This window comes from Rhinolophus ferrumequinum, chromosome 4 (genome assembly GCF_004115265.2).
Source record: "Rhinolophus ferrumequinum isolate MPI-CBG mRhiFer1 chromosome 4, mRhiFer1_v1.p, whole genome shotgun sequence".
NCBI classification, from domain to species: Eukaryota; Metazoa; Chordata; class Mammalia; order Chiroptera; family Rhinolophidae; genus Rhinolophus; species Rhinolophus ferrumequinum.
Genome location: NC_046287.1, coordinates 105095286 through 105104976, shown reverse-complemented (window position 1 = coordinate 105104976; position 9691 = coordinate 105095286).

The following is a 9691-nucleotide window of genomic DNA, read 5'->3' as shown; positions in this document are numbered from 1 at the left end:
CATGGAATCCCAATACCCCATTAACACCCACAATAAAACACTAAATACATTCCAGGGAGAAAGTAAGGAGATGGAGTCCTTTTGCCAAAGTCCTCCGTAAACGGAAGGCCGCCGGGGCCCCAAGCACTTTGCAGGCGCTGGCTGCTCCCAGAGCCCGGGGCACAGAAACAACCCATTTCACTGCAACATGCTGTGCAGCTGGGCCAGTGAGGGAGACTCTCGTGGGTAAAGACCCTGAAGCAGGCAACTGGGACTGAAGTGAGCCTCAGAGTGTGGCCAGCAGGGGAGCAGGGCACTGCGAGAAGGAACAGCATGAACAGAGGCACAGACTCAAGAAACAGCATCTGGGGAGCCGCTAGAGTTTCAGGGGCATGGAGCAGAGAATGAAGGAGCGAGGCCCAGGCAGACCTGGGAAGGTGCATGAGACTTCATCCTGCAGGCTGAGAGGGCCATGGAAGGGCCTCGCGTGGAGAGGGCCGTACTGCGACACGTCACTGAGAGTGCACAACTCGGTACCCAGCAAGTTAAGAACATGAAGTCTAACATGTTAGGGGACAAACTCAGACCCCCTCTGACCTTAGAGCCACCAAACGCGGCCTGCACTGGTCTGAGCCATAGGTGGACTTCACTGACCGGCTTACTGTGGTCAAGTGTTTTGAGCAGAGACATTAATGTGTTGAACGGTGAGGTGCTACCCAGATCCTGCAGGGATCACGTGTGGCACGCACACCAAGTCACCTTCCTCATCTGGAACATTATAGGGCAAGCAGCTCTGTAAAGGGTGGACGGGCAGGGCCAGGGTGGAGATGGGAACCCAGACCCGCTGTGACATTGGGTCCAAACAATGAGGAAGAGGCTGAACCTGGGGCGCACTGGAGGGAGAGAGAAGGGAACAATTAGGAAAGTGACTGGAAGATAAATCCACAGGATTTGGTGACTGTGACGTACCCGGTTGGGGCGGGGACAAGGACTCCCAAGCTTCCTCCTGGGCACCCTCTTGGGTGATGGTGTCACCTCTGACACGGTACTAGCAGAAAGCAGAGCAGGACCAGGGAGTAAAGCAATAGTTCCATTTGAACATACTGAGTTTGAAGTTCCAAGGACACATCCAGAAAGAACCGTCCAACAGGCGGTTGGACACACAAGTCGTAAGCTCAGGGGCGACATCTGGCAATGCATGGGGCAGATCAAAATTTCATAGATTGAACCTGAGAAGAGGCAGTTCAGAATGCTTCCCAGCAAGCCAGGAGAGAGGAGCAGGGACGTCCGGCCTGGTACTCCAGACCGTCCCTAAAGAAGGCTGTCGTGCAGTTGAGGTGGATTCAATTCAAGCACATAAGATAGCAGTAAAGTAGAAGCACGTTGTCTGCTCTTTTATATTGAGTTACAGAGGTGGGAGAATGTGGCTTTGTACGTCTTCTGAACTTGCTACAACAAAGAGTTACAGAATCTTGTAAGCTGACTTTTTATTAAATATAGGTAGATATAATAACATGACAATCATGTAGCCGCCCACCAGCACATTTTTCCTCACGCTTGCATACACCTTTTTAGTCTTTTCTAGATCATCTCTAGAATGATTTCAAAAGTCCTCTATAAAATGCAGGTGTGGTCTCCAAGAATAAGCCACCAAATTCTAAACTGGGAGAATGTGTAACAACGCACTTGGGAAAGGGCCACTAGCGAGGGGGCTTTGTTCCCAAGTGCAGTTCTGGGGGGGCGGGGGGACTAAGCAACAGGATTACCAAAGATCGCAAAGACCAACAATTCTCTCAGAGAACGGAGATGACAGCACTGCTTATGGGCTATTTTCTTTTTTTGTCTTTAGAATTTGTTACTTAAGTGAACAAAACTGTTGTGAAAGACCCAGCAGAAGGCTGCTAGAGATAAAGAACCTAGAGGCCCTTTCTTAGGAAATGAAGAGATCTCATAATACAGTGTCAGTAATGTCCTTGCTTATTTCTCTCTGAACAGTCCAAGTAGGTGGCTGGATGTTCTACTCCAAAAGGAACTAGAATTTCCTCTCTCTCACATCCCCACCATCGCACTAGCCCCCAGGACACTGGCTTGTCTGCATGTTGTGTCTCAAGGTCATACATGTTCCAACTCCCAGGAAGGAGAAAGATGGGGGAGTGCATGTGTGATGTTTGAGGTCCAGTCTCAAATGCCATGAATCTTTTCTGCTTCTACTCCATGTCTAGACATTTACCAGGTGGTCCACCCAGCTGCAAGGGAGCTTGGGAAATGCAGTCTCTAGCTGGGTCGTGATGGGAAGAAGGTAAGAAAGGACCTAAATTGAAAGCCTGTGGATTTCACCCAGTGAGCCCAAGGACAAGTTAAGCCCAGGCAGGTCCTGCCCCAGGATTCCTGGTCCACCCATCTGGCCATATCTCCTCTGCATGGAGAAGTATAAGTGGACTTAGAAGACTGAACAGAGGGACGGGGTGTTTTATGGGGATACATAAGTGGAAATTAGATGTTCTGTCTTCTAAGGTAGACTATTTCTCATTCCCAGTGAAAAATGAACCAAATCAAGTCACTTCTCTTCTCTAGTTTTTACTTGTTTCCAATTCAAACAAAATAAGCTAGTGCTGGGTCATCGCTTCCATTCTCTGGGATGTGGTGAAGGTAAGTGAAATGCTGTCTGCCCCCTGCTTTGCATTCAAGGGACACAGAGTTTGCAAAGGACATTCTAGAATGCACATTGCACGGCTAAGGCAGAGTCAGGAGGAGCACACAGAAACCCATTATGATGGCAGGAAAATACCAGGTGGGAGTTTCCAAAAAGCAGTCATTGTAGTGGACGGCACCCGTTGTGACGTAATGTGATGTGCAGGACAAAAGCTAAGGCCAGGGTCAGGAAGCCTGGCACAAACTTAGCACGAACCAGCTAGTTTATCTGTAAAACAGGGATAATCAGTCCCTCATGTGCTTTTAAGGACTCAGATGTAAGGTGTGTAAGGAGAGCTGAAACCTGATGAGTGCTTACTGGATAAAAACATGTGTGTAGGGCACTATTCAATCCTGACGACCTTGCAGACCGAAGGCGAGAGGACCAAACTAAGGCACAAAGATGTATGTAGCTTAGTCCCAGGCTGCAGTTATAAGAAATGGTGGGGCTGGGATTCTAATCCAGGCAACCTGATTACAAAGTCCATACTTTTAAACACTGTTAAACAGCTTGGAGAAGAATGAGTATTTAAGAAATGTTGAAGAGTGACACTAATGTTAACTTCCACTACTCTTAAAATACTGATCAGTGTCATTTATCTTCCATCCCGTGAGAAAATGCAAATAAATAGTCTTCATAAACTAGCATTACCCAACATGAACTAACATCAGTACAAATGATGACTGTTTCAATGGGTCCAGCCTCCTTTTTATGTAGTTAAGCACCACAGTTCCCGTTCAGTGGACACACGATGCTATACCCTGCAAGGCACAAAATGTCCTGATTCCTATGGAGACAGAGCATCGCTGAATTATTTACTGTCTTCCAAATGAAAAATTCACATTCTACTTAAAGAAAACAAAAAGACGGCTTTGATTAGACTTCCTCTCCTTTATATAGAACTTGTTTTCAGACCATTAATCCATAATACTACGGTCTTATCCTTCTTGATTATATCTTAAATACAAAATCTTACAGTCCCAAGAATGGGCAATGCTGTCACTGGATTACATGTTGTATTAATTCTTTCCTCTAACCTCTCGTGAACTTCATAGCATAGTCTGAATTCTGGCATTTGCCTTTCTAAGAGCAGTAACTAATCAACTGGGCTTATAATTTTTTCATACATTTGTCACACAGCCCTTAATATAGCTCCCAGAGTGCGCTCGGGAACCACTGGGTGTGGTTCCCAATTTAGCCTCGTGACAAGCTATCACGTGTTTAAGATAAAAACAGCTAAACAGGAATTCTGAAACTTAATTCCTGTTCTGAACTAAAAATACAGAACTAATCATCATGAAGCATGCCAAAAAAGGTATCCTATGTATTGCATATACATCTCCATTTTGTTCTTTTGTTTTACTTCCACATGTCCTCTATTGTATGTTGCAAGTCAAGCCACTCTTTCCTATGAAGTGTGCTGTCCCCACATGAAGGTTTAGCTTAGGATCGCGGTGGAGGACTCCGCCATCACCCACCAGGAAATGCCCTCCTGTCCCCAGAGTCACCTGCGTCTCTGGCCAAGGACTCCAGTCTACAGAGCTGAGATTTAGAAAATGGTAGTCCAGAACAGATGTCCTAAGATGCCCCCTCCTCTGAATGCTCCACATGCCTGCTTTTCAGCAAACAAGTGTCTCTTCCTTGATGGAAAAGCAGAAGTCCAGGGACGTGACTTGCATTTGGGCTCCTTGACTGCCAGGATCACACCAGCATCCATTCTCTCATTTTATCTATATGACAGCTCCGGAAATCAATATTGTTTGTAATCATTTCATATAATAGTTTTTAAAATTTTGATGCGGTATAATTGGCACACAATAAATTGCACAAAGTATATAATTTGATAACTCTGACATATTTATATACCCAGTAAATCAAGATCATTAACATACCCACCCCCCAAAGTCCCCTCATGCCCCTTGGTAAGCCCCACTCTGCCCGTCCTACTCCTCTCCTGGCAACCACTGACCTACTGTCTATAACTTTTCATTAGATTTAATGTTTAAGAACTTTATTTAATTGGAAACATACAGCACATACTCCTTTCTGTCTAGCTCCTTTCATTCGGCACAATTATTCTGAGATTCATCAATGCTGCAGTATGTTGCAATAATTCATTTGATTTCATTGCTGAGCACTATCCACTGGATAGTTGTACCATGGTTTATTCATTCACCTGTAGCATGCTTTTGGGCTTTGCCCAATCTGGCTCTTATCTTAAAAGCTGCATATGTCTCTGTATGAACATATGCTTCTATTTCCACCGGGTACATACACAAGAGTGGAATGGCTGATCATATAGTAGACAATGTCTAACATTTTAAGAAACTGCCAAAATATTTTCCTGAGAGGTTGTACAGTATTACCTTCCTCCCAGCTGCGTATGAGAGTTCCAGTTCCTCCAAATCTTCACCAACATTTAAATGGTCAATTTTTAAAATTTAGCCATTTTAACAGGTGTGCAATGGTATCCCCTTGTGGTTTTATTTTGCATTTCCCTAATGAGCATAATGTTGAGGATCTTTTTCATGTACCTATTTGCCATTCATATATTTGTCGGTTTACTATTTTGCACATTTTTTTGAGTCTTGAGAGTTCTTTATACATTTTGGATATAAGTCCCTCGGCATGTAAGTCTGCACATAATTTGCAAATCTGCTCTGAGAGCCTGTGGCTTTTCTTTTCATTCTCTTAATGGTACCTTTGAAAGAGATTGTGTTCTTTCTGTGTTATATCTGAGAAATCTTTACCCAAAGTCATAGATATCTTCTCCTGTGTTGAATTCTAAAAGTTTTATAGTTTTTGGCGTGATGTTTAGGTCTACAATCGATTGTGAATTAATTTCTGTATATGGTACAAGTGCAGATTTAATTTTTTGAATATAGATATCCAATTGTTCCCTACCATTTGTTGAAAGGCTGTCCTTTCTCCATTGAATCCCCTTTGCACTTCTGTCAGTAATTAGTTCTCCATGCTGGTGAGGCTGAGCAGCAGCAGGAACTCGCACTCATTGGAGGTGGGGACGCAGATGGGGTAGCCACTGGGAAAGCAGCTTGGCGGTTTCTTATAAAACTAAACAACACTCTTGCTGTACGATCCAGCATTCATGTTCTTTGGTATTTACCCAAAGGAGTTAAAAATTTATGTCCTGAGTGACGTCATCCCGGAACATGGGAATGGAGAAAGTAAGTGTGCTGAAGAAAATGGAATACTCTAAATATCAAACTTTCTTTTGCATAAACTTAAGGGTAACCACTCAAAAAAAATCCAGAACTGAAATATATACTGTAACAAAATAAGAAACAGAGAGAAAAATCATAGAATACTACCACACAGAAATAACAGGCAACAACAAAAAGGCAAAGAAACAATGGAGACACAGTCTTACCAGAAAACTAAAGATGGAATAACAGGAAATCCTCACATATCAATAATCACCCTAAATGTAAATGGACTGAACTCACCAATAAAAAGGCACAGAGTAGCAGATTGGATCAAAAAACTAAACCCAACCATGTGCTGTCTCCAAGAGACACATCTCAGCTACAAGGACAAGCATAGACTCAAAGTGAAAGGGTGGAAACTGACACTCCAAGCAAACGGTATCCAGAGAAATTCAGGTGTATCCATACTGATATTAGATGAAACAGACTTCAGGGTGAAAAAGATAACAAGAGACAAAGATGGACATTTCATAATGGTAAAGGGAACTATACAACAAGAAGACATAACAGTCCTCAATATTTATGCCCCCAATCAGGGAGCACCAAAATATACCAAGCAACTACTAACAGAACTAAAGGGAGAAATTGACCAAAACACAATTAGACTAGGGGACCTAAATACATCATTGACTGCTATGGATAGATCATCCAAACAGAAAATAAATAATGAATTAGCAGCCCTAAATGACATATTAGATGAAATGGACATAATTGACATTTATAGAGCACTTCATCCTAAATCATCAGACTACATTTTTTTCTAGTTTACATGGAACATTCTCAAGGATAGACCATATATTGGGACATAAAACTAGCCTCAGCAAATCTAAGAAGATTGCAATCATACCAAGCATATTCTCTGATCACAAGGCTTTGAAGTTGGATATCAACTACAAAAAGAAAGCAGGAAAAACCACATACACTTGGAGATTAAACAATGTACTCTTAAAGAACAACTGGATCAAAGAAGAAATTAGAGGAGAGATCAAAAGATACATAGAAACAAATGACAATGAAAATACATCCTACCAAAATTTGGGAGATGCAGCAAAAGCAGTTTTAAGAGGCAAATTTATATCATTACAGGCCTGTCTCAAGAAACAAGTAAAATCCCAAATAAATAATCTCATATTACACTTTAAAGAACTAGAAAAAGAAGAACAAATGAAACCCAAGGTCAGCAGAAGACAGGAAATAATAAAAATCAGAGCAGAACTAAATGAAATAGAGAACAAAAAGACAATAGAAAAAATTAATGTGACAAAGAGCTGGTTCTTTGAAAAGATTAACAAAATTGACAAACCTTTGGCTAGGCTCACTAAGATAAAAAGAGAGAAGACACTAATTAACAAAATCAGAAATGAAAAAGGGGAAGTTATACGGATGCTACAGAAATACAAAGGATCATCCAAGAATACTATGGAGGACTATAAGCCACCAAATCCAATAACCTAGAAGAAATGGACAAGTTCTTAGAAACATATAGCCTTCCTAAGCTGAACCATGAAGAACTGGAAAATCTAAACAGACCGATCACCGGTAACAAAATTGAATCAGTCATCCAAAACCTTCCCAAAAGCAAAAGTCCGGGACCAGATGGCTTCACTAGTGAATTCTACCAAACCTTCAAGAGGATCTAATAACAATCCTGCTCAAACTCTTCCAACAAATTGAAGAAGAGACAGTACTCCCTAACTCATTTTATGAGGCAAACATTACCCTGATACCAAAACCTGGTAAGGACAACACAAAAAAAAGAAAACTACAGACCAATATCTCTGATGAATACAGATGCAAAAATACTAAATAAAATTCTAGCAAATCGAATTCAACAATACATTAAAATGATCATTCATCACGATCAAGTGGGGCTCATCCCAGGGGCACAAGGATGGTTCAACATATGCAAACCCATCAATGTGATACATCACATAAACAAAACAAAAAACAAAGGACAAAAATCATATGATTATATCAATTGATGCAGAAAAAGCATTTGACAAGATACAACATCCATTTATGATTAAAACACTTAATAAAATAGGTATAGAAGGAAAATACCTTAACATAATAAAGGCCACATATGACAAACCCTCAGCTAATCTCATAATTAATGGTGAAAAACTAAAGCCTTTGCTCTACGTTCAGGAACACGACAGGGCTGTCACCATCACCTCTGCTTTTCAACATAGTGTTGGAAGTCCTCACCAGGGCAATCAGGCAAGAGAAAGAAAGAAAAGGCATCCACATTGGGAATGATGAAGTTAAAATTGTCACTCTTTGTAGATGACATGATGCTATATATTGAAAACCCTCAAGACTCCACCAAAAAGCTATTAGAAACAATCAATGAATACAGTAAAGTTGCCAGCTACAAAATCAACGTACAAAAGTCCATTGCATTCCTATATATTAACAATGAAATCTCAGAAAAAGAAATTAAACAAAACAATTCCTTTTGCAATTGCAGCAAAAGGAATAAAATACCTAGAAATAAACTTAACCAAGGATGTGAAAGACCTATATGCTGAAAATTATAAGACATTTTTAAAAGAAATTGAAGAAGACACAAAGAAATGGAAAGACACTCTGTGCTCATGAATTGGAAGAATCAACATAGTTAAAATGGCCATATTACCCAAAGCAATATACAGATTTAATGCAATCCCCATCGAAATCCCAATGGCATACTTTAAAGAAATAGAACAAAAAATCATCAGATTTGTTTGGAACCACAAAAGACCCCAAATAACCAAAGCAATCTTAAGAAAAAAGAACAATGCTGGAGGTATCACACTCCCTGACTTTAGCTTATACTACAGGGCAACAAAAATCAAAACAGCACGGTATTGGCAGAAAAACAGACACGTAGACCAATGGAATAGAACTGAGAACCCGGAAATAAAAACAAATAAATATGGACAGATAATTTTTCACAAAGAAGCAAAAAACGTACAATGGAGAAAAGACAGCCTCTTCAATAAATGATGCTAGCAGAATTGGAAAGCCACGTGCAAAAGACTGAAACTGGACTGCTATGTGTCACCATGTACCAAAATTAATTCAAAATGGATCAAAGACTTAAGCATAAGACCTGAAACAATAAACTGCATAGAAGAAAACATAGGTACTAAACTTATGGACCCTTTGTTCAAAGAGCATTTCATGAATTTGACTCCAAACGCTACGGAAGCAAAAGCTAAAATAAATGAATGGGACTATATCAAACCTAAAAGCTTCTGCACAGCAAAAGAAACCATCGACAAAATAAAGAGGCAACCAACTGAATGGGAAAAGATTTTTGCAAACAGTGCCTCCGATATGGGGCTAATATCCAAAACATACAAGGAACTCATGCAACTCAACAACAAAAAAGCAAACAACCCAACTGAACAATGGGCAGAGGACCTGAAGAGACCCTTCTCCAAAGAGGACATATAAATGGCAAATAGAAATATGAAAAAATGCTCAACATCGCTAATCATCAGAGAAATGCAAATAAAATCCACAATGACATATCACCTCACCCCAGTCAGAATGGCTATCTTCAACAAGACAAATAGTAACAAGTGTTGGAGAGGCTGTGGAGAAAAAGGAACCCTCAGACACTGTTGGTGGGAATGCAGACTGGTGCAGCCGCTATGGAAGGCAGTGTGGAGGTTCCTCAAAAAATTACGAATAGAATTACCATATGACCCAGCAATCCCTCTCCTGGGTATCTACCAAAAAAATCTGAAAACATTTATACATAAAAACAAGTGTGCTCCAGTGTTCATTGCAGCTTTATTTACAATGG